General features: G+C 39.7%; 1 long non-coding RNA gene across 1 annotated transcript; it reads left to right on the forward strand.

Annotated features, from left to right (window-relative positions):
• Positions 1-11,193: 11,193 nt before the first annotated feature.
• On the forward strand, positions 11,194-12,806 carry LOC145615437 (uncharacterized). The gene is made up of 4 exons (XR_014107276.1): positions 11,194-11,406; positions 11,954-12,072; positions 12,311-12,367; positions 12,722-12,806. It is a non-coding gene; the product is annotated as an uncharacterized LOC145615437 (long non-coding RNA).
• The last annotated feature ends 14,001 nt before the right edge of the window (positions 12,807-26,807 follow it).

Raw genomic sequence — 26,807 nt, forward strand, 5'->3', positions numbered from 1 at the left:
TGTAAGCAAGCTTGTGTTAATTATATTTTGTGAATAATGGCAAATGAATAAATGAAAGTGCTGTCCAAAGTTAAATAAGGCTAGGACATAACAAGTGCAAAATTAAAAAAAGCCGTCCAAAGTTAAAAGAGGCGGGGACAAAGTACTATGAAAACAAGAAAAAAAATTGAAAAATGAAAAAGTTCAAAAATGTTTTATTGTGAGTTGCTTTCTCCCTATTTTGTGCATTGAGGACAATGCTTCTTTTAGCTTGGGGGGAAAGCGTTTACACTTTTTGTTTATATATTTGTGGATTTTACTTCAAGTAAGCTTAGGGGTGTTTGTATTTTTGTTTGTTGATTACTTGATTATGATTCTAAGAAATTGCCATTTTTAGCTTCACTAATTAGGAAAACCACCAAATTCTAAATTTTAGCCTACCTTTACCCTTTTCGCCCATATATTACAACCTTATAAAGCCCTTTTGACCTTGTGATTCCGTCACGAAATGGGGGAGAGAGTTACGAGTTATAGCCGCGGGAGAGAGTTACGAGTTATAGCCTATAGAGAGGGGTGCATAGTCAAGACGTCGATTAGCCCTAAAAATCTCTTCTTTTCCGGTTCCTTCGTGGAACTTTTGAGATGCTCACTAGGGGTAGATTTGAGACTAATAGGGAGAACACGATATGATTGAATGGGATGAAGGTGGATTTCGTCTACTACTTCTCTACTCTTAGCATATTTTGTTTGTATTTGATGAGTCCGACTCATCGCGGAAGAAAACTCGAGCCAAGATCATACTCATAATAAATATAATCAAAAGGAAAAAGAGATTAAGAGAAGAAGTAATTACCCTTGTAGCGTGCATCGGTCGTACCTTGAGCTCTTACTTCGCAAAGCTTGAGTTTCACATTTAGTGAAAACCTCCTACGGTATCCACCCGCAACACTCCCCGAAAAGTTCTATTGCTTAGAGGTTAGCTAATCCCGAACAAACTACTCAAGTAATTATATGTGTTCAAAGGTTTCTCAATTGAGATGCCTTTACCAACACCTTACTCAAGTGATTTTTCCCATACACAACTTGGGTATTTATAGGGAAAAGCATGAGTAAGATTTTCTCTTCCATCAATGTGGGAGAATGATTATTCCTTTTATATTTAAATCAAAAACAAAAGAAAATAAACATCAACTAATTAGGCACGAAAATAATATCAAAGTGTCTTTGAACGTCGTTAAATTCGAATAGAATTAAGACTTAAAAAAGGAAAGTTTTATTCCAAGTAAAACTTTAAAACATAATTATCAATCCTAATTCCATTAGGATTTAAGAGAACCTTCTAGAGACTCAAGAGGACTTTATTTCGATCTAGCTGATATAGACTAACTTGGTGGTATCCGGAGAAGGCATCCATAAAGCACAAGAGGGCGTGGCCGGAAGTGGAGTCAACTAAGATATCTATTCTCAGCAGTGGGTAACAGTCCTTTGGAGAATCCTTGTTTAAGTTCGTGAAATCGACACACATTCTCCATTTTCCTGACGGTTTTTTACCATAACCACGTTAGCCAGCCATTCAGGGTAGGTGCATGGTTCCATGAAACCTGCCGCTAACAGGTTGTTAACCTCTGCCTATATGGCTTCAATTTTTTTAGTGGAGAAATTTCTTTTCTTCTGTCGTACCGGTCTAGCTCGCCTATCCACATTCATCTTGTGTACCATTACGTCAGGGTGGATTCCTGGCATTTCATCGGCCAAGAAGGCGAATACATCGGCGTTTTCCCTTAGGAGCTCAACTAGGTGACATTGTATCTTGGTGTCCATATTGAGCCCAATTTTACTGTCCAATTTGGAACCCCTGGTTGCAACTCAACTTCCATGGTTTCTCCTCCTGGCAATGGTCTAGGGACCGTTACGGACCTTATATCAAATTTTCCATTGCCAAGTCATGTGCATGGGGGGACCGCTCCCTTTTCTGGTATCCCTGACTCATAGGAGCTTGCCGGCACAGTTGCTTCAGTGCTGTCACATAGCATTCTCTTGCCATGGTTTGGCTTCCTCTAACGCGTTCTGTCTTGCCGGTGTTGGAGACGTACACCATTGTGAGGTGATATGTCGAAACTACAGCTTATGTGTCATGAATTAACAGTCTGCCGATAATGAAATTGTATGCTGACGGTACATCAACTATCAAGAATTCAGCCATTACATCTCGAGCCGTGGGACCTTCTCCAATTCGGACCTGTAGGTTTATGCTACCCTCGGGTCTGACAGTAGAACCGTTAAAACCAATAACAAGATATGGTACAGGTGCTAGGTACTTTTGGCCTATCATCTACCAATGCGCGCTTGATGTCGCACCCATTTATCATTTTTATTAGCACTAACAGATCGTCGAGGGGGAAAACAATGACCTTGGCATTGGCCTCTAAGAAAGATATAGAAGGGATAGCGGCTAACTGTGGTCGTTCATCCACTCCTAGGGCATTTACTATGTGCCTATACTCCGACAGGCTTTTCTTTGCAACACTAACAGAACCTCCATGCACCGGCCCCCCAGTAATTACGTCGATGGTAATTTAGCGTCCAGGTGGTGCGTTACCTTGTCAATAGACTTCAGTGTGAGCCTGTCTGTAGGTATCGTCTTGTATCGACGAATCATCCTGCTTTCGATACTCGGTTTGGCTTGTTGGTGGGAGTTGTTGTCGGCTTGTACCCGCCTGAGATCGGTACTGAGATAGGTGCCCCTTCCTGATGAGATCTTCAATGTTCTCCTTTAACTGGATACAATCCTCAATATAATGGCCAACATCCTTATGGAACATACAATACTATTTCACATCTCGGCCCTTTGTTATCATTGGTGCCGGTCGGTTCCAGTCTTCCTTGTGCTGATTAATTGAGTATATCGCGGCCCTGGGTGTGTTCAGCTGAGTATAATTATTGTATCGCTCCAGGCTCTAGCGGGCCTATTCGCTTTCTGTTGATTTTGTTGTTGTGCTCTATTTATCCCACCGACATGTGTTTCAGGTGCCATGTGAGTACTTTGCCGTTGGGGCGGTTCCACCGATGTTATTTAGCTGCTGGTTTTCAGGAGCTCTTCAATCTTGATATACTCATGCGCTTTGTTGAATGTGTTGGGGTTTGGTGAGTACGACTCACCGCGGAAACAACCCTGAGCTAAGGATCCACTCGTAATTAATAAAACCATAAAGCATAACAAATAAACACGAGAAGGGTTAAACCGGAACATACCTTTGAAGTGTGCTTCGCCCTCACAAATGGGCTCTTACTTGAAAGCTTTAGCTCCGAAAATACCGAGCCTCCAACGGAAATCCACCCGCAAGGACGAACTTTGACTTTTAGGTCCGCTACCTCGGAGTTAGCGAGGTCTGACCAAAACCCGAGTATTATATGAGTTTAAGTGTTTTTGCTAATGCAATGCTCTATTGAACTCCTACTCAAGCACTCTTCTCCAAAACCCAAGCTGGGTATTTATAGAGAAGAGTGAGAGTGGAAATTTCTATCCCATCAATGTAGGATCATGAAATTTCCTTATTGTATGTAAAGGGAAGTGAGGACCACTTGTAGTGGCAGACGTAGAATATTTAAGGTGGAGGGGCACTAAATTAAAAAAAAATGAATAAATTGCTTGTATAAAGACTTGATCCTAAGACTTTTCACCAAACTCAATGCATTACCACTATGACAAAGCTAATTTGAAGTTATTTATTGCATTAAAATTGTATTTAACCTATAAATTTACAACTTTAACTTAATAAAATTTTTTAAAAATAAAAGTAATGGCGGGGCCGGTGCCACCCAGGCCCCTTAATAGTTCCGCCACTGACCACTTGTAGAGGAGGGGACCATACTTGCTCCCCACTCCTTCCTCTCCTTGTACCACATGTCCCTCACACCAACACCCTCCTTCACATGCATCTCCAATGACATGGCCCTAGCTACCCGGCCCAGCCAAGCCCCGCACATGCGGGCTGCTTGCTGCTGCCACTTCGGCCAGCACGCCCACGCACACATGTGCGGGCTATGCTACCGAAGGGCGCTGCTAGTAAGCAACGCACACATGTGCAGGCTGCTAGCTGCAGCACGACAGCAAGCCACGCATTTCTTGCGGGCTGTTGGCCGTAGCTTGCTAGCAAGCCTCGTACATGGTGCAGGCTGCTAGCTTGCCTAACCCCCTAGCACTCGGGATTCCGATGCTAGGGGTATTTTGGTCATTGTTGGTGTTCCAGGTGTGGATCTAAGGGTTCTGCTGGGTGAGCTGGGCCCCGTCAACTACCTACACAAGGCAGCACACATAAACTGCCCTCGGGGGTGGCTCGAGGAACCCCCCTCCGATGATTAAGTCAGAAAGTGTTTAGAGAGAGAAAGTGTACCTAGAAAGATGTATAGAGTACAATAACTTTAGTGTCTAACCTCCTTTTCGTTGTACTTTACCCTCTATTTATAGGCGTACTATCTCCTTCGTGGAGAGTTTTAGCCTGGTCAGCCCTACGGGCTGACTCTGCCGGGCTGATGAGCCCTTCTTTAGCCGTTTACGCGGCAGTGAGTGCGCACCCTGGGGCTGGGCGATAGTTCAGCGGGAGCTACCCTATACAACTAGCCCCTCAAGAGGTGGTATGAGGTCACTCATGCCGACTCTTTGCTTGTAAGAATGTTCCTCTCAACTGAGCCCAGCTGGAAGGAATAGCTCAGCAGGAGCTATCCCCTAAATCTAGCCCCTCAAGAGATGGCGTGAGGTTCTTTTCATGCCAGCTATTCTGAGCGTGTAGCCTTATCAGCCTTAACTCAACGGGTCGTCTAACTGAAATAACCTGCACACTCCTAGCCCCTCAAGCCTCTAGGGTGTTGGCGCGCCCTGGAGGCTTGGGAGGTCAGGTAATGCTGTTGACGACTCTGCTGCTGTAGACACCCATTTGTGTCTCCCTAAAACCAAACCCAGTGATAAATACTTTTCGCGTCGAACCATAATCGAATGTGGTGAAAGTGTGGAAAGTCTAGTGATGCGGTAGTTTTTATTAAAATCCTTCTTTCTATTTTCGAAAACCCACTCTATTTTATAAAAACGTCCAATCCAGTTTAGTTTGGTACATGATAAGGGTCCAATAATAGTGTAGTTGGATGGGGCTTGAAATGACCTTTCCAACGATATATTATTAGCCCAATTCCGATGAGTAATGAGGAAGTTATGGCCAAAATACTAAACTAGGCCCAAACCGGATTTTACCTACGACCCAATGATCATGAGGAGGGTCCAAAGGTTTAATCCTACTCCTTAACTAATTAGGATTGATTAGAATCTTCTATAAGTTTCTAAAAGATCTTAATTATCCTTTTTTGAAAAGATAAGATTAAGGAATTTGATTTAAATATAAACTTTCCTTTTATAAAACTTTCTTTTTTTAAGTCCTAATTCTATTCGAATTTAAACATGTTCAAAAACAGTCAGATATTATTTTCGTGCCTCATATTTTTTATCCAAATTTTATATGGTTGGATAGATCTTGAAATTATCTTTCCAATTATATATTATAATATTAAATCCAAGCTATAACGAAAAAGATATAAAAGGAATACGAAACTCTATCCAAAACTGACACCCTTTCACTATTTTGGCGATATCTTTTTATCTACAAAAGATTTTAATCTTATTCTAATTGCATTAGAAATTAGACTTCATGTTCTTTCCAACGACATATTATATGCCTTATTTGGACTTCTGGATCAAAGGATATGATAAAAAAAAAATTCGCAAAAACTGCTGTCAACGAGTTTTATTTCGATTCGAATTCGGATTCTTTTCTTTATTCTTCGACCCTCTTTTTTCCTATAAATAGAGGTCATATCTCCCCTTTTTCAAATCAACTTTCATCAACTCTCATCAAGAATCACTCAATTCTCTCTATTCTCTCTCTTGAGCAATATATGCTTTCTTTCTCTCTCTCTCTTTCTAAACTAGCTTTTCAAACACAATTCCGCATACACAAGACTTAGAATATCTAGCCAAGTTCGAAGTTGCCTTCACCGTAGACGTGCAAGGTTTAATATTTTCTGAGGGTTTGGTCACAAATCCAGTTTAAACTTTATTTAATTTGATTCTAATTTAATTCTTTAATTATTCTTTTATTATTTTCATTGAAGTTTACTAACGCGTGTATTTTGTTATTAGAAAGAGGTACGAGGCATCAAAGTATGTAATCTTATTGCTCTATTCTTGTAGAAAGCATGTTTATTATTTATTAATTCCTAATATAATGTTAGGATGTTTTTAATGCTTTCTAGTATCATGTTTAGGTTGCCTCTTATTATTTCTAATATTGTAATATCATGTTAGTACCTTGTTAGGTTTAAAGCTTTGATTTTTATTGTTTAGTGACATGCTAGGATTTGTTATTAATCTTCTTAGTATCATGCCTAGGATCTTGCTATTATATTAAGCTTTATTATGCCTTATTATAATTATGCTATTATTATGATGCTTATTATTATGTTGCTTGATATTTATTGTTATTGCTTGATCACGCCTTTTATGCTTGTTAAAAGGAATTTGTACTTGAAATCACGCTTAATAAGATAATTAATAATTTGGTTTAGGCTAATATGATTTTAACTCAAGTGATCGCCAATAGTAGTTTATTTGTGCATTAATATTCAACCAACATAGATTAAACACGGTTTGGGTTGATATAATGTTTGCATGTTAGTCAAAAAGTGCACATGAATACGAGTAGAACAAAGTAGAGGCCTATTTTATAGGGCGGGTCCTTTCTTTTGTAGATTGGATTCGTACCCTCATCCCCGAACCCTGTTTGGTTCAAGACCTTATGGAGTTGACGATTTCCTGGATCGTTTTGGGTTTACAAGTTCCTAAAACTTGTTGGCGACTCTTTTGCTCTAGCTTTCTTCCCTTTGGACGCCACCATACTTTAGTGTATGATCACAGTGGGGTTCAAGCTTGGGGTTATAATGCTTGAAATATTCCCTACAGTTTTTGGCGACTCCACTGGGGAGGATTTCTATTTTAATTCCTGAAATTTATTTTGGCAATGATTTAGAATGAGCGGATGAGACTCGAAAAATTCTAAGTATTTCATGTGCGTAATTTTGATTAACATTATTGTCATATGCATAAAAAGGTCCTCATTGGATAGACCAATTAGTCAAAAACATAGGATTTTACACGTAGGAAATTTGAGAAATTTCTTTCACAACTAGAATCGAAATAATACTGCGAAATCTGGAAAATTCTAAGAACACAGATACCTGCTGAGGCATGTAGGAACTAGCGTCTAGAAAATAGAGACCGTCGCCTGTAAAGAGCTTCTGTCGCTTGGCGACAGGGGTTCTTTTGCGGCGACAGTCCCTATAGTCTGGCGCCAAGTTCTTTCAATACCGAGCCAAAACTCTGCCTTCTTGTTTTGACCATTTCTAGTACTGTTGGCTCGATTCTACTTCCTGATTGAGCTTTTCTCACTTTTCTGAAACCCATATGTGTTCTACATATGGACATAACCCTAGGGGTTCACGCTTCATTTACCCAATCGAACGCTCCTGGCAACGACGGGTACATGCAAGTTTGTGAATCCACCAAACCATGGAAGCAAGTTTTTAACTTGCGGGGTCCCATCCATACGCGCCAACCCTTCATGGTTAGGCTTCCGCGCGATGCATCCGGACTCATAACAATGGACCCTATTTGACTTAACCCATATCCTTGACCTTTAGAGAACTAGAGCCATAGTTAGGTTGCAAACTCATTGCATCATATTGTGACTACTTGAGTACTTGTGCATCTCTTGCTTGTGCATAGCTTATATGTGACTAAACTAACCGTTTGGTTTGACTTGCGATCATAAATATGCTTAAAAAAACCAACCAATGACTAAAGTACTTTGTTTAATTAATTAATTAATTAATTTGAACTAATAAAATAAGCCTAAAATCGAGTCATAATTCCTTTTAGTCAACCCGGATTTTTATTCCCGTATACTGCACAAGCGTCTACTTGGTTTGGTCATAGCCGGAGGTCTAGGAAGAACTACGAGTCGTACAACATATGGATCTGTAGCCCCGAGTTTTATCTTTAATTTGGCGTTGGTTTCGTCCCAATCAGAGTCACAGATTAAAAGTTATGACTAAAATACTACAGCTTGTCCAGTTTAGTGCACATACGTGAAGTCTTAACTTAGTCCTTGCTTGAGTGTAGTCACATAGTCTAGCCACATGGTCAAGAAACAAGTCTTAACATGTCACCTACACTCATTAGTCTTAGCACACACTTTGTATATGTCATCATGACCATGTCTTAGGTTCATGCATGAGTCGGTTTTTCCGTCATTCGAGTTGGGGTCCATTTTATTCCTATTTCTTCTATATCTCTCCATCTACATCATCTTCCACTCTCCACATACTTTCTCCACACATATCATTCCCTTCATTCTTTCATGATCACTTCCCATCTATGCATGTTGAATCGAGTTTGAGTCATATGATTGACAAGAAAAAAAGTAATGATGAGACAAAACACAAGGCAAGCTTCTCACCAAGATTTCATGCTTTCTTCTTCTTTTTTTTCAAACCCTTCCCCAATAAGTCTTGCATAGGCACCCTTTGTCTGCCTTAGATTTATTTCATAGGTTTTTTATTTTGTTCCCCTTTAATAAAATGAGCGTTTCTTCCCTTACATATAATCATTGCATTGCATTGCATTCATAAAAAAAAATAAAAAAATAAAAAAATAAAAAAAAAACGCCGAATTAAGCACAAGGTATACCAATGATGGGAGGCACCCCTTGTAGCCATATCATATCACCTTTCACCTTTTACATTTCAAATATACAATCCTTTTTTGATAAAACACTTTGAGCCTCGTCTAACGATAGACCTTACATTTTTCTTTAACCCACATCTACCTAACCTCGGGATGGGATGGTGTGTAACTTATGCAAGTTCCAAATATGAAAGCTTGAGTGATGTCAAAAGAATAAAATAAAAATAAGCAAATGAATAAAAGTGTACAAAAGGGCAAGTGTTCCAATGTCTTGGATATAAAAATATCTTTGATAAGAACACGTCTCAGATTGCGTCTCTTATCGAGTGCTCGGTACCGTGCCTGAGAAACATGAATGCCAAGTGAGTGATAGACCGCATGATCGGGATTGCCCACACTCATAAAAATAAAAAATGCAAAAGCAAAATAAAAAGATAAAGCAAAAATAAACAAAAAAAAAAAGAAAGAGAGCTCAAAAGTGAGAAAGCCTCAAGCAAAAAAATACAAAAGATTCAAAAGCAAGGTTGCACACCTTGGAGGCTTATCTAGGGTCTTGAGCCTTTATCCCCTTCTTCTTCAACTTTTAGCTTAACCACGTTACAACCCTTAAAAATACCTTTTTGAGGTATACATACACTTGTGCGATGTTCGGCTAGACACTAGTAGAAAAATACAAAAGGGAACCGCTCAATGGCCACCGGTTTTCAAAAACCGGTGGCTTAAAAAGTGGGCGGGATTATATATATTTAAATTGCCACCGGTTCAAACCGAACCGGTGGCATAAATGGTAAAGGCCACCGGTTTTGAACCGGTGGTTTTGTTAAAAAAAAAACGCGCCTCATTATAATAGCTTAGCCTTCTCTCTCTTCTCGTACTCTCTCCTTTGTTTTCTCTCTCTTCTTGATTTCTCCGTCTCCTCTCTCTTCTGTCTCCTCAAACCCTCCTTTCTCTCTCTTCACTTGCCTCCTCTTGCTCCATCTACCGCCACCCCATCTACCGCCACTCTACTCCTTTCTTTCTTACTGGGGAATTCAGGATTTGAGGATGACGGCGGTGGTGAATGTTGTTGCCGCCATCGTAATTGACGGTCTATTTATTTACCGGTGCCAGATCTTTGCAGATGTGGTGGAATTCTTCACGAAGGTATGTGCTCTTCGATTTGAGATCTAGGGTTTCTGATTTTTATTTACTTTTTTTGTGATTAATGATGAACAATTGAAATGAATAGGGCGTTTGATTGAATTAGTTGGGGTTATGTCGTGATGAGGTTGATGAACATGTTCTCTTCACGGCGCCAAGGTGATTATGGTGACGGTGGTCGCGATCCGCCAGCCCACTCCATCTCTCTATCTCTTCTCGAGTCCTCTGCTTAAATCCGAGAATAAGGTACTTGTATTTGTAATTTTTTCGATTGTTTTCGATTTCTTTTTTTTTTTTTTTGCTGAATTGTGTTTTTAGGGTTAGGATTTGGTTCACATCGGGCTTCAATTTTCTGAAATTCTGATTTTTTTTTTTTTTGGTTTGAATTGATTTGGAATTGATTAGGTTGTTGTGTTAATGTGTGACAGACATGTTTCGATTTTTTATGGCATTTTTCTGGGTGTTTCTTGAGTGTTTAGTGGGTTTTTTTGGGGTATTTACAGCTGATAATATGAATTTTGATTTTGATTTCGATTTCATTGAGTTATAAGGTTATATTTTGGATTTTGTGATGTGGTTGCTGTGTTTGGGTTTGAGTTTGTATGTGATGTTTGATTTTGAGTTCGATTTTGTCCCTCTTGTTAGCTAATAATAGTTTGACTCTGTTATCATTGATCTAATTTACACTGTAAGCTCCTTTTTCTACGAATTACACTGATTTTATTTAATTATTTACTTATTTTTTTCTGGTTGTTATGTTGTATAATCATGCCTAGATGTAGTGTGTGTGTGTGTGTGTGTGTATATATATATATATATATATATATATATATATATATATATATATATATATATATATATATATATATATATAGCTTTGGTACCATTAATTATTGTTGCGTTTTGTGGTGGTTTTCAAGTATTAATTGTACTATAATAATGTTCACGAATTTGCTGCTCTAATTGCTGTAGTTGTTCAGTGGGTTTACTGCCTCATTTGGTCTTTATTTAGTTTGTTTTTGTGCCTAATATGGTATAGCATCATGTTAGATATATCTCTAAGTTAAATTATCATGTTTTGGGTAAGTTTCGATATGATTATGAGCCTAAACCTAAGCAAAAGTGCTGCTGTCAGGTTAAATAGTGAACTATGTGAATTGAATGGTTTTGACTGATTTATTTCATAATGTTTATGCCTAATCTTGTGCCTATCATGACCTATTATATTTTTAGAGTATGTATGTTAATGGGTTCAGGTTGATTATGGATTTAAGGTTGGTTGTAAGTATTCGAGGTATTAAATTGATTGCTTTATTTGTTAGGTGTTTGTACGAATTATCCAGATTATTGCATTTCAGTGCTTATCTGTCTTCTTTCTGATACGCGTTCCCATCTCTTAATAAGGGCTTATGATACTAGATATGTTATTTTCTTCTAAATGGTTCAGGTTCCTCCGGCATCTGCTAGTTATGTTATGATATGAGTTCCCATTTGTTATGGTTAGTATCAAATCTCCTTTTATTTATTAACTTCTCAATAAATACTAGAGAAGAATAGAAGATGCTTAATTATGCCTTTAAAGGCTTTAATAATTGGCGGTGACTAATTTTTAAGAGAATAGGTGTAAGGCATGAAAAGAATGATTTCTTGGTCAAATAACTTAGCCAGCTTGTGTGTTCATGTGAAATCATAATTTATTAGATGTATAGTAGATATCTCTTCTTCTTCTTCTTTTTTTCTTTACTTTGGCTGGTTGAAGGGGATGTCTGAAATGATAATTGACATTTTAGTATCTTGGTACTCACTTTAATTTGAACTTAAGAGGAGGTCAATGCCTTCTTTTGAGAGCTAGGCATGTGAAGGGACACAAAAAGAGATTAGGAAAGGTAGGTGAGTGATTGTGAATCAAAATTGTTTTTGTTTTTATTGAATCAGGTGTGCTTTATTCAGAGAAGTTATTTTCTCATTTTGAGCTCCTTATACTCAACTGAAACTTTTTTGTCACCCATTTTAATTGAAAAAGTTATTTTGTATCTGGTATCTCAGGTTTTGAAGTCTTGGCTTTTCCTTGCAATCAATTTCTCAAGCAAGAACCTGGGACAAGTGAAGATGCTGCAAATTTTTCTTGTACCAGATTTAGTGCTGAATATCCCATTTTTCAGAAGGTAAGTTTGTATTTTTTTTGCTGGAATTTTGATTTTTGTGGAATGTATACTTGTCCTCATTGAGCATTCCTTAGTTTATAATTAATTTTGTGCAGATTGGTATTGATGTATGTGTGGCCTATTGTATGCTAAGTAATAATATACCTTTAACACATGTCTGTTATGGATTTCTTTTGAAGCATTCTTTTCTTTTTTTTTTTGCCTCTATTTGTGTGACAACTTGATTTTGTTATGGCAGGAAGCATCATTGCTAGACATAACTAATCAAGCTTGTGGTCTTTTTAATCCGACTGAGGTACATGGACTTGTAGTTCTCCCTTTGTTGCTTTCATCCTTATATTTTTTCATTTTCTATGATTGTTTTCTTGTGAATGATGCATTGAATACTAGAACTATAAGTGACATTAGATGTAGGTGGCCTGGCAAGGCTACAGCTACTGCTGCCCTGTAGAGGCTGCTGCTGCAGGGTGCCATGGCAAGGCTGCAGTTGCTGCTGCCCTGCCGAGGCTGCTGCTGCAGGTGGCCTAGCAAGGAACTTTGATCCTCTTGTATTAAAAAATTGTCTTATTCTATTTGTTAAGATTCGCGTTTTTAAATTATATAAGCTTCATTAACTAATCTCAATTTTTATTGCTTTCTTGATTTGCAGGTTCCAGAATTTCATCTAAGAAGTTCAATTTGTTTTACTAAGATATGGGGCTGCTTATGTGCTGGTGTTCTGCTTCTGTGCTTCTGTGCTCCAGAATCGTATTGCTTATCCCCTGAGTAGTGTGTGCATTTGATACGCAATTTAGGGTTTATCTTGTGTCAAATAGTGTGGATATGGGAAAAATAGTTTGCTAAAAGCTAAGTGAACTACAAAGTATAAAAGACCATCTTCTTTTTGCTATCTTGTTTTTGCTTATGAGAGTCTTTGGTAATTTCTTATGGTGACTATCTTGTTTTTGCTATAAGAGTCTTTGCTAATCGGTTTTGCTATCTTGTTTATGTTGTTTGAGTGTAAGTGATAGAAATGTGTTATATGTGATGCAGGGAACTTCTTATGTGCTGCTTCTGCTTCCATGTTACTGCTCCTGCTCCTTCTTTTCTTTATGTTAGGATTATTAATTATATTTTTAAAGAAAGAGGAATTAAGGTTACAAATACCCCTGTTGTTTTGATTGATGATGTTGCGGATTTGTCGATTGGGCTTAGCTTGTTGTATTGCTTTGCTTTTGTGTTAATTGTATGATTGTTGGGTTATTAATTCTATAATTTGAGTAGAAAGGGAGCTAGTATCACATTGAATTTTTATGCTTGGTGTAATTTGGCTCTCTTGAAATTGAATTGGTTATGCTTTGGTATAATTTGAGTTGAGTAAATGCCAATATCACATTTAATTTGGGTTATCATCTTATTATTATTAACATGTGTCAATGATGCATTTTGAAATTCTGTTAGCTCTGTTGATTTTTTCTATTAGTTTTGTAGAAATTAGTGTAATTTGAGATAACATGCTAATTCTTCTACTTCAGTTTTTGGTAAAAAAAAAAAAAAAAAAAAAAAAAAAAAAAAAAAAAAAAAAAAAAAAAAAAAAAAAAAAAATTATTTTGCTGAATTTGCTATACGTAACTCATTGGGTGAATTTGCTAACTTTACTACTGTTGCCCTGCCGGCCTGGCATGGTTGCAGCTACTGCTGCCCTGCCAAGCCTGCTGCTACAGCTGGGCTGGCAAGGCTGCTGTTGCAGCATCCCTAGCAAGGCTGCAACTACTACTACTCTGCAAAGGCTACTTGTTTTGCTTGATTTTTTTTTTTTTTTTGACGAGTGCTTGATTATTAATCTATAACCTTTGAGGAAAGCGAAGTAATGGAGGGAAGAGGGGGAGAGGCTGAATAAAAAATAAGGTTGGTCCTTTGTCCGTGTTAAGAATCTTTTAGAATGTGAAAATATATTTTGCCTAGGCTTTTCTTCTTAGTCTTCCTTACTGCATGTATAGATGGTTGAATTTAAGGTAGTATTGCTCTACTTGTTGTCTTTGATTAATAAACACTTCGAGATCTCTTATCTTTGTTTGTTGATGCAGGTGGCTGTCGGAAGATGTTATCTATACATACGCAAGGCTGCTGCTGCCTCGCCAAGGCTCGCTGTTGCTGCCTCGGCTTGCTGATGCTGCCTCGCCAAGGTTCACCGCTACTGCCTCGCCAGGTGTTATATTGGTGATTTGGTGTGACTTGTATTTAACAGTGACTTGTATTTTTTTTATTTTTTGGACCAAAATTGTAATATTACAGCCTTTTTTAATGGAAAAATGTAAGTTTATATATATGTTAGTGTTTATATATCAATTTAAGTGGAAAAAGGCAAAAAAAAAAAAAAAAAAAAAAAAAAAAAAAAAAAAAAAAAAAAAAAAAATTTATTTTTCTGGGCCATTTTGGGCACCGGTTTTGAATAGAACCGGAGCCAAAAACCCCTTTAAAAAAAGCGGGAATGGGTTATTGCCACCGGTTAACCGGTGGCGATAAGCACTTTTGCCACCGGTTTTGAACCGGTGGCCTTTCTTGGGGTTATTGCCACCCCCCAAATGACCACCGGTTCAAAACCGGTGGCATAGGGGGGTTTTGAACCGGTGGCTAAGTGGTTTTTTCGCCTAGTGAGAGCTACGTTTGGCCTGATTCCTAACGGATACGTAGGTAACCTCACAATGAGGTGCGGCCGTAATAAAAATGCATTCATATTCACATTCACACACTTACACCATGATCATATCAAGGGATCTCCAATGCTCATCCCTATCCACTTAGAGCTAGACTTGGGGGCTTGATCCTTACATCATTAGCCTACCTAGCCTAAGAGTCATCATTATTTGACTCTTATCAAATAACACTTTTCCATACACTTAGCCTTTGCAGCCTAACTTTAGTGTCACTTTCACACACATCACAGATACATGACCAAATAGTCCTTCCCATTAAGAATCCTTTGTCATGAAGTCTTAACATAACGTTGAAGCATGCTTTGTCATACCACACATCACTCATCACTCATAATCATCATTGTATCAGGAAGTATGAAGTGCTTAGCCTCCATGCCTAAGTTACCTAAATACTTTCATAATCGAGTCAACTAAGATAGTTTAGGAGGAATTAATCCTTGCACCTTGAGGGACAGTATCGAACGCATATGTTTGCCTAAGCTCATTCAACATGCACCATTAAACACTTCGATTCTTTTTCGCGTCTTTCTTTTTCGGGAGAAAGTCTGTACCCTCCACAAAAATGACGGAAAATTTTTGCTTTTTTGCATTTTCGAGTCGCACATTACACACGAGTCATATACATTGAGTCATGTCGTGTCATATCACATCGAGTGGAGTTTAACACATTGATCGAGGGGTTAGATAGTGTCGTTGGTCTACTAACCCTAATCAAATTAATTATTTATAACCTAAACTACCCTAATACGAGTATAGGGGTAAGTAAAGGGTCGAACCCAAAAGGACTAAGTGTATCAATTTGTGCTAATTAGACTACTAGGAAAGCTTGTGAGATAGAAAGAGATTCAACTAAACACAACTACGGACAAATAACTAAAACTAGGGAAAGTGGAATCCAATTACATCAATACATTAAATAACATCATACAATTAGATGAAAATGACCTTGATTAGGAACAATTAACACATTTAACTCACTCTCGCACAATTAAGCATGTTAATTATCCTACTAAACTAATTCACTCTCGTGCAACTAGCCTAGCAAAGGTATGGAAGAATTTAGACCCTCAACCAACTCACTCTCGCTCAATTGATTGAAAGCACAATTAAGAACATAGAATCAATTAGCTAGAAAGATTCTAATCCATAAAAGCATTATCCATACACAATAATCAAGAAACAATTTCATACTAACCACAATCAATCATTAAATTAATTAACATAACCTTCATCCATTTCCCTAGAACAAAATCTAAGCTAACATAATGAACAAAAACATGGAAAACAAGGTAAAATAATAATAAAAGCAAGAATCAAATAACTAAACTAATTAATCTACTCAAATAAACAAATAAATAAGCAAAAACAATAATAAGTAAAAGCAATAAAGGTGAGAGAAAGTTAGGAAGACTCATTGAATTTATGAGAGGAAAAATCCACAAATTTGTTTCTTCAAAATAACTCCATGAAAAATCCAAGCTTTCTCTCTCAAAACTACTCCTAAACTGGAGAGAGAAAATCCTAATCTAACCCTAAGAGAGAGAAAATAAAATAACTAAAACTACTCTAATCTAATCTAGGGTAGAATAAAGTTCATTCAAAAGTTAAGATAAAATAACCCCCAAAGGGGTATTTATATTACAAGCTAAAATAATAAAAGAAAAGTGAAATAAAAATAGAAAAATAAAACAAAATAAACAAAAGAAAAAAAGGAAAGGAAAAAGAAAAGGAAATAAAAATAAAATAAAAAGAAATTAAAACCCAAAAAATCCCCAATTCCAACCCACGAAACAATCAGAGTATCAACCCCTCCATACTCCTTCTTCACTTCGAATTCCTTGGCTGCTCTGTTCTCCATTGAAGCGCATCCATCATCACTGTTCATACTTCATCGTCATCAATCAAGCATCAATCAAGGCCGTTCAATTTTCATTAAACTCACGTGAGAAGCTCGTGATTGAACCCACATTTACGCGCCCGCGAAGACGTCGCGCAGAGGTCACGCAAACCTTCTGCCTCGACTCTGATTTTGGAGTCCAATTGGTGCGCCTTCTGACAGACCTGCGCGGCCGCGGAGGTCTGGGTATAAGTTGCGGGCTGATTTGTGGTGGTTTGATGCTTAATTGTTGCAGGTTGTGTTGGTTGTGGTGGAAGGCGTGAATGGAGATGCGGGGTTTGCGTGGTGGGTGCTGGTGTTGTTGGGGCTGAGATTGGTGGTGGTTGTGGTAGAAATAGGGGAGTTGCGATGTTGGTGTTGTTGATGTTGTGAAACAGGGGAGTGAGGGCTGCTGTTTGCGTGATGTTGATGGGGTGTTGGTGGTTTAATGGCTGCTGTTGGTGTTGGTGTTGGTGGTGTTGCAGGGTGAAGTGCGTGGCTGGGATTGGTGTGACTGGAGGTGTGTGGTGGTTGTGATGGTGAGATGCTGATGGTGTGATGTGGTTTAAACAGCAGCGTTGTGGCTGAACAGGGGAGTTTGGTGTTGTTTGGTTGCTGAGTGAAGAGTTGGGAAGTGCGTGGTTCAGGTGGTTTGGTGAATTGAGGTTGGTGGTTGATTGGTGGTTTCGGTGTTGGGTGAATTGCGGTGATTGGTGGGTGGTGATTGTTGCGTGGCTGATTGGTGTTGTTTGCATTGTGGCTGGTGGTGTGTGGTGGTACGGGAAAGCAGGGGAGCAGGGGAGAAGGAGAGTTGGAGCAGGGGAGTTGGTGAACTGAGGGAGCAGGGGAATTGAGGAGAGTTGTGTTGCGTATTGTGGTGTAGGGTAAGGTGAGGTGTGGTGATGGTGAAGGCTGGCAGCAAGGGAAGAGCAGCAGCTTGTGCCTCGAACCTTGGACCCCGAACACAAACTAGACTTTGAACATGAAAATCGAGCATCAACCCGAACACACCTACAAACAAAAACCAACACGAGGGTAGAACTACGAGATAAAATAAAATAAAGATAAAATAAAATAAGAAAATAAAGTAAAATAATATAAGATAAATAAAGTAAAATAAAATAAAATGCTAAAACTAAAGAAATAATAAAATTAAATGAAATGAAATAAAATAAAATAAAATAAACTAGAAACTAAAAGAAAATAAATAAAACGAGAGAAGCGGGAAATTATTAACTAAAACTACAAAAATAAACTAAAAACTAATAAAAATGCAAAAATACTCAAAATTAATATAAAAGACGAGAATAATAAAAAGATAGAAATAAAGGATAAAAAGGGTGAAATTATTGGAAAATAAGCCGGAATAGGATTCAATAAACACCCTAAAAGTGACATAAAAGTCACTTATCACACCTGTGTGAAACGCTTTGAGTCGAGTCATGTCAAATCAATGAGTCAAGCAAAACTAAGCCTTAGGTCAACCCTAAGATAATAAACGATTACCAAAGTCCTATAGTCCGAAATATAGATGCAGGTACATTCCAGCGAGCAACAATATTCCCGGATTTTTTCGAAAAATCGCGAATATAGATATATGAAATTCTTCCAAGATGAGAGAAGTTTGAGCAAAATTATGAAAAGACTTAATTTGTAAAAGATTTGAGCAGATTTGGTTGTAAGGAAACGACCAAATTGAAAGTTCAGAGCGATATCGCGGCGACAAGCACTTTTGGCTTGCGCTGGTGCGGCGACAGGTCACGTGGCTTCATGATGTGGCCATATAGACCTGGTTCAGCAATTTCGGGTTCCTTGGTACGCCAGTTAGCCCCTTTAAGCAATTTGACATGATTAAGTAGTCGGCTCGATTACAATCGCAATAAGTGATCGACCTGAAAAAAGATCGTCTCACTTAGCTTAAATCGCCTAAGCATTGGCTCATCGCAAGCGCCAAAACAACGGTTGACAAAGAATTCCTAGGATAGAAGACTTTTGCAAATCAATTTGAAGACTTTGAGAATCTTAGATATGGTTCTTAAAGAAGAATTTTCCAAAGATGGAAAGGTCGATTATCCCTAAGGGATAAAGACAAGAAGACTTGAAGATTTCAACAGGGGGGCTTTAAAATTTAAAAGAGTCTCTCGCTTGGATTTGAGAAGGACAGTTTGAGATGAAGCGACCTTCAATAGCTTTCACTATGATTGGGGAGGTTATTATTAGATTTGAGAAGAACGATTCAAGATGAAGCGGTCTTTGATAGCTTTCGCTAAGATTGAGGAAATAATTACTTGATTTGAGAAGATGGCACGAGATGAGCGATCTTCGACGACGTTCGCTAAGATTGTGGAAGTTGTCACCAAGATTTGAGAAGATAGCACGAGATGGGCGATCTTCGACAACGCCCGCTAAGATTGTGGAAGTTGTCACCTATATTTGAGAAGAGCGGTTCGTGATGAAGCGGTCTTCGACGACATTTCGCTATGATTGGGAAGGTTGTCACCATGATTCAAGGAAAAGCTCGAGATGTAGCAATGATAGACAGTGTTCCCTAGGATGTGGAGAGTTGTCACAAATTCTGAAGATGGCGAGTTATGGTCACCTTCGACGGTCCCTCAAGATAAAGAAGAGATTGACTATAGCGGCGACGCACTGCCGTGGCGACGTACTGCCACAACCCTGAAGATCACGACGTACAGTTGTTTTCGACGATGTTCTCGAGATACCGTGGAGGATTGTCACCAAGAGATGTTGAAGATGACGACGCAATGTTACCTTCAAAGATGGCGTTCTCTAGCTTGTAGAAGGTCGTCAAAAGAAAATGCAGCAACAAAACGGTTACCTCCAGAGACGTGTGCTCGACGGTGCAAGATACGCGTTTCTTAACTCTTTTATTTGTTTAACTAACATTGTTTTACAGGTATCGGCATTATAAGAATGATTTAGGATCGCAGAACATTCTGAATCATTCTCCGTCCCTATCGATACTTTGAGTTTTGTTTTCGAAACCTAAGTTTCTCCAAACTCAGTCAAAGTGGGGGCTTCTGTAGACACCCATTTGTGTCTCCCCAAAACCAAACCCAGTGATGTATACCTTTCGCGTCGAACCATAATCGAATAAGGTGAAAGTGTGGAAAGTCTAGTGATGCGGTAGTTTTTATTAAAATCCTTCTTTCTGTTTTCGAAAACCCACTCTAATTTATAAAAACGTCCAATCCAGTTTAGTTTGGTCCATGATAAGGGTCCAATAATAGTGTAGTTGGATGGGTCTTGAAAAGACCTTTCCTACGATATATTATAAGCCCAATTCCGATGAATAATGAGGAAGTTATAGCCAAAATACTAAACTGGGCCCAAACCGGATTTTACCTACGACCCAATGATCATGAGGAGGGTCCAAAGGTTTAATCCTATTCCTAAACTAATTAGGATTGATTAGAATCTTCTATAAATTTCTAAAAGATCTTAATTATCCATTTTTAAAAAGATATGATTAAGGAATTTGATTTAAATATAAACTTTCCTTTTATAAAACTTTCTTTTTTTAAGTCCTAATTCTATTCGAATTTAGACATGTTCAAAGACAGTCGGATATTATTTTCGTGCCTCATATTTTTTATCCAAATTTTATAAGATTGGATACGTCTTGAAATTATCTTTCCAATTATATATTATAATATTAAATCCAAGCTATAACGAAAAAGATATAAAAGGAATACGAAAATCTATTCAAAACTGACACCCTTTTACTATTTCGGCCGTATCTTTTTATCTACAAAATATTTAAATCTGATTCTAATTGCATTGTAAAGTAGACTTCAAGATCTTTCCAACGACATATTATATGGCTTGTTTGGACTTCTGGATCAAAAGATATGATAAAAACAAAATTTGCAAAAACTGCTGTCTACGAGTTTTATTTCGATTCGAATTCGGATTCTTTTCTTTATTCTTCGACCATTTTTTTTCCTATAAATAGAGTTCATATCTCCCCTTTTACAAATCAACTTTCATCAACTCTCATCAAGAATCACTCAATTCTCTCTATTCTCTCTCTTGAGCAATATATGCTTTCTTTCTCTCTCTCTTTCTAAACAAACTTTTCAAACACAATTCCGCATACACAAGACTTAGAATTATCTAGCCAAGTTCGAAGTTGCCTTCACCGTAGACGTGCAATGTTTAATATTTTCTGAGGGTTTGGTCCCAAATCTAGTTTAAACTTTATTTAATTTGATTCTAATTTAATTCTTTAATTATTCTTTTATTATTTTCATTGAAGTTTACTAACGCGTGTATTTTGTTATTAGAAAGAGGTACGAGGCATCAAAGTATGTAATCTTATTGCTCTATTCTTGTAGAAAGCATGTTTATTATTTATTAATTCCTAGTATCATGTTAGGATGTTTTTAATGCTTTCTAGTATCATGTTTAGGTTGCCTCTTATTATTTCTAATATTGCAATATCATGTTAGTACCATGTTAGGTTTAAAGCTTTGATTTTTATTGTTTAGTGACATGCTAGGATTTGTTATTAATCTTGTTAGTATCATGCCTAGGATCTTGCTATTATATTAAGCTTTATTATGCCTTATTATAATTATGCTATTATTATGATGCTTATTATTATGTTGCTTGATATTTATTTTTATTGCTTGATCACGCCTTTTGTGCTTGTTAAAGGGAATTTGTACTTGAAATCACGCTTAATAAGATAATTAATAATTTGGTTTAGGCTAATATGATTTTAACTCAAGTGATCGCCAATAGTAGTTTATTTGTGCATTAAAATTCAACCAACATAGATTAAATAGGGTTAGGGTTAATATAATGTTTGCATGTTAGTCAAAAAGTGCACATGAATACGAGTAGAACAAAGTAGAGGCCTATTTTATAGGGCGGGTCCTTTCTTTTGTAGATTGGATTCGTACCCTCATCCCCGAACCCTGTTTGGTTCAAGACCTTATGGAGTTGACGATCTCCTGGATCTTTTTGGGTTTACAAGTTCCTAAAACTTGTTGGCGACTCTTTTGCTCTAGCTTTCTTCCCTTTGGATGCCACCATACTTTAGTGTATGATCACAGTGGGGTTCAAGCTTGGGGTTATAATGCTTGAAATATTCCCTACAGCTGCCCTATCGCGTGCATGGTGATATTTGCTCCAGACTTGAAAAGAGAAGAGCCCGTTGAGAGGAATTTTTATCACTCCCGCTGAAGTCTGAGAAATGACGAGTTTGTAGAGAGGATTTTCGATCACTCCCGCTGAAGTCTGAGAAATGACGAACTTGTAGAGAGGACTTTCGATCACTCCCGCTTAAGTGCTCTTTTCTCACATGGGTTTGAGGATTTTTTTTTTTTGGGCAGGAATCACATTTGCATGAGTGGGACACGTGTTGGCGATCCGGGCTGTCAGTTTGATATTTGACATGGCGGTTTGGCCTTGCCTTTAGTCTAACTGCCCATTTACTCTGTATTAATTTCACTGTCCCCCCTTTTTAACTTATTTCTTTTTACGCCTCCAATTTTTCATCTTCCCATCTTAATTATTTCGTCATTTTAAAATTTTTGCTCTTTGCTCTTCCTTTGTCAAGCGTCCTCGATCCTCCATTGTTGTGGTAAGTTCTTGCTTCTTCATCTTTGTTTTTGCTTTAATTTTCGCCTTACTTGCTTTTTATCCTTTAATTCATTCTCTTTTACTGACTTCTTCCTTCTTTGTTCTTCTTAATAGCAGGCTTGAATTTTCATCTTGCTTGGGCCTTTGTCTCCGCCATTGTTGTTGTACTCTGTTGCTTCTGCAACATTTTTCCCTAAAGGTACTTACTTTGTACCTTTTGTTGTTTGTATTTACCCACTTTTGCTTCTTTTGCTTATTCTTCGCAAGATTGTGCCTTTCGATTCTTTCCAATTGTGGTTGTTCCCATTTTTTCTCTTTTGCTGTTGTATTTGCATTCTTGGCTTTTTCCTACTTATTCCTTCATTGCCTCTAAACTGATTCGTTGATTTTCTCGTGCCCCAATGCTTTTTTCATCCTTTGCGGGCTTGCATTCCTTTGAAGATTTCGTAATGTCTGACGCCTCTGATAGTCAGAATATGAGTGAGCCTAAAACGGCTATGGGGTCGTATTCCTCCTCTTCCCGATCTTCTCTTTCAGGTGAGCTCCCTGCGCACACTTCTTCTTTTTCTCCTACCCCTTTACAAACTGTTTTGCCTTCTGAACCTTCCCCTGCTGCGATTGGGATGGGTACTGCTGCGACCCCCGCTGCTGCGTCTGGGTCAGGTAGTAGTCGTCCCGCTGAGGGTAGTGCATTTCACCCTTTCCGGCGTAGACCCCGTCCTGATATCTTTGATCCTTACTATGAGCGGGTGCTTACGCTGGACGGGGTTCCCTTATCCCATCGTACCCGTCTGAGGATGCGCGCAATGCGCCATCAAGTGTTGGCTGATGCTGTTAAGGCCAATCCCCTGATGTGTCTCTTGTTAGCCTCATTCCCCATGTTCAGCCTTTAAACAGTTTTGCTTGGCTTGATGACATGGCTGACATGCATCGGTTTGATCATTATGTAGTGCGTGGTGGGAATACTAGGACTCCAACACCTTCTCCCTCCCAGTAGTTCAATCAAGTAGGATGGCTGAATCTCCTGGTGATCGCTCATACTTCGATTGCCAACCTACTTACGTTGTTGAGCCCGTAGAGGAGGGCAAAACTGAGCTTTTCCTTGACGACAAGTGCTGTGGGCCTAAGAGCTGCGTGCTAGATTCCCGTTGGCGTAAGGACGTTGAGAGACTGGATCTGGCTGCTGTTGTGCAGAAATTTTACGGTTTTAGGGAGGGCTACGAGCTGGCTCTGCCTGCTAATGGTGCTAAGTCATCAGCCCCTCCCGCAGGTCATATTGCTGTCTTTGCTTCACAGCTTGACTTGGGTCTGAGGTTCCCTTTAGACCCTACTTTGGAGAAGTTGCTGCGTGCTTTTAACATCTGTATATCTCTGATTCATCCTTCCTCCCTGCACACTCTGATTTGCTTGCTATGGTTTCTGAGGTTTCGGAGGTACCTTGAGTCTCTACATTTGTTCAAGTCTCTCATTAGCCTGAAGAGATCAGCCTCTGGGATTGAGTCGGGGTGGTATTATGTTGCTCCCAAAGAGAGCAGAGTCTTGTCCTATCCAAAACTTGGGCGTTTCAGGGACTGGACTGGTAAGTTTTTCTGGGTGAAGGTGCCTTCCAACTTTGCTGCTCCTCGCAACTTCAAAGAGATTCGCACCAACATGGCTGGGGTCACAGTTTCTCCTTCTTAACCTGCTCGTGAGACGGAGGCATTTGAGGCTCTGCAGGGAGCGGGGACAGGTGACTCCAAATTTCCCAAGGTCTGGCTGCCTAACTCCATTTACATTGTGGGTAATGAGCAGCTTTCTTCCATGCGTTTGTGCCGTACACATGAGTCTGGTAAGCTCTTTCTGTCTTTTGTCTTTCTCTTGTTTTCCTTCTTTTCTTTCTTCCTTCCTTCCCTTTTTTTTTATTCTTGACTTTTTGTCATTATATGTTTTTAGGTTATGACAAGTTAGACAAAAGCATGCTCGGGCTGGCTGATAACTGGAAAGACCCCTTGACTGCCACCCCTGAGAACCCTCCTCAGCTCTTTGATACGCTGGAGGTGTATGCGGGCTCCCTAAAGGGTGAGGCGCGTTTGGCTCCCGCTAAGCTGCGGGCTGTTGTTGGTACCGTGGCCACTGGTGAGCGTGCTGGGTCCAGCCGCGCTGAGCCAGAGCCTTCGTCTTCTACTGTTGGGAGTAGGCGTGAGACTCGCCCTGCTCCTCGAAAGGTGGATTCAGAGTCTGAGGCGTTAGTGGCGCCTACTGCTTCCCCTGAGAATCAGTCTGTCGCGGCTTCCGGCCGGGTGGCACCTCAGACTTCTGAAGAACCAAAGGCTACTGCCGATGATTTTGCTGACAGTGTTCTCCAATTTCCCTCTGAGGGGATTGAGACCACTGCTGCGGGTGAAAAACCCGTGTCCTCTGCTGAGCATGTTCTTCTCTATCCTACTTCTACTGTTGATACTGCTGCTGCGAAGGACGCTGCAATCCCTTCTGCTGCAGCTACTGATTTTCAACTCCCTGATGAATCTGCCATGGAGCTTCTAAGGATCCCGCCGCGTCCCTACGGGCTGAGGGGGCGGCTCCGAAGCGCCACCCGGGGTGGGCTCTCTCGGGCTGCGGGCTCTCTCCAGCAGGATCGTCCAGTGATTGACCTGGAGGACGATCCTATGTCTTCTGTCCCTGCCAAGGATGAGCCTAAGGCGAAAAAGGCTCGCACCTCTCCTGGCCCAGACCCTTTTGCTTCCACATCTGCCAACACTGGGCACCCAGGTGGGAACATTGGTGGGGGAGATACTCTGAATTCCAGTGAGCTTAACCGCTGCGTTCACCAGTTCTTGGGTGACGCCTTTGAGAACCCTCTTTCTGCGTCCTCTCTTTCTGTTGGAGGGACTTTCCGCCCAACTGGGGCCATTGAGTTTGCTGAGGTCCCCATTGACATCCATTTACGCCCTATACTCTGCCCTTCTAGAGCTGAGAACGCTCCTTTTCGGCCTTTGATGAATGTGAGGGCTGATGAGTCTTTATATGTAGACGATCCTCAGAAAGGTGGTACTCTGGGATACCATCTGACTCAGGGGGTTCGTCTCCCTGCGGATTCTACGCGCAGCTCAGTCAGCCTTCCAGTGGCCACTGCCTGCCGTGACTTGCAGAAGGTTAGTCTCTGCTTTTTGTTTCTCTTTTTCTTGTTTCAGCTTTTCTTTGCTTGTGTTACAGCTGTTGTCTTGCCTTACTAGTTATCATATTTTATTTTTCGTTGTTAACTTCTTCTGTTAGCTCTTACTTTGGCTAACTCTTCTTTTCTGCCTTTACTGCAGCTTGTTATGTCTATGGGGGATTTGTCAAATGCTTTGCTGTTAGTGGAGAAGGAGTACCAAAACTAAGGCATAACCCTTTTCCAAAAGACTCTAGAGGCTCAGCAGGCTCAGGCTGAGAAGGATGATATGGCCAATGTGGTGACTCCTCTGAGAGAGAAGGCGCATGCCTTGCAGCTCCAATTGGGAGAATTTCAACTCACTCAGACCAAGCTGAAGGACTGGCAAGAGTAGTTGGGGACTTCTCAGGCCAGGGTGAAGACGTTAGAGGCGGAGGTGGCGGACTTGCAGGCTGCGCACGCTACTGCGCTGGAGGCTGCTAGGAGCGAGGCGCCCAAGTCCTTTGCGCTTTCTCTTGATTTTGCCAAACTCCTTGCTGATCGCCATGATGGAGGGTGGGAAGCTGCGGCTCGATGTGTCAGCAGTTTGTATGGTGAGGGTCAAGAGCAACAGGCTAGCTTTAACGCCTTCTAGGCCAAGGTTGAAACTGCAGGTGAAGCTGGTTTCTTCGATCTCCCTGCTGATCACCCTCGTGCTGCGAGCTGCAAGATTCCCAATCAGGCTGTGCTGAACTTAGAGGTGCCTCTCTGTCCTGACATTGCTGCATCTATTGGAGTGGAGTCTCTGATCGATGATCAATAAAGGTTATGGTAGCTGTCACCTCCTACTCCAGTGGTTCTTCAGAGTTTCCCTCACCCAGATCTGTTGTAACTAGGTAGTTTTTGTTACTATCTTTGGGGTGTATAGCTGCCAAAGATTATATTTCTTTGTGTATTCTCAGAATACTTTGTCTTTTGTTGCTGGGTCTACCCAACTTAACCTGAATTTGTAATTTACCAACTTTGTTTGCTGAGTGTTTCCTTGTCCTGGTGGGCAAGGGCTCAGCTTTATTTGCCTTGTATCTAACTTGCTGAATGTTTACTCTACCTTAGTGGGCAGGGGTTCAGCCTTATGATGTATGCTCTTTATGATCTTCTCCTGTTGCTTTGTTTTGGTATTTATTTCGTTGTTTGTACATTTGGCCACAGTCTTACATCTCTTAGCAGTGTCTAGATCTCGCTGCAACATTTTTTCTATACTTGGTTGGGCCTCGTAGGTTGGGCCTCCCTATCCTTTCGATTTGGTTGTTTAGCGCTTTCCTGCTCCCTTTGCGTTTCGCTGCGTTTCAGCAGGGGTTTTGTTATATTTTATCTTTCCTTTTCTTCCTGCATCAAGTATTTGTGCACTGCATACTTCATTTGGCTTTGGCCAAAGGTTTCATCT

This window comes from Chenopodium album, chromosome 25 (genome assembly GCF_948465745.1).
Source record: "Chenopodium album chromosome 25, dcCheAlbu1.1, whole genome shotgun sequence".
Classification (NCBI taxonomy): Eukaryota; Viridiplantae; Streptophyta; class Magnoliopsida; order Caryophyllales; family Amaranthaceae; genus Chenopodium; species Chenopodium album.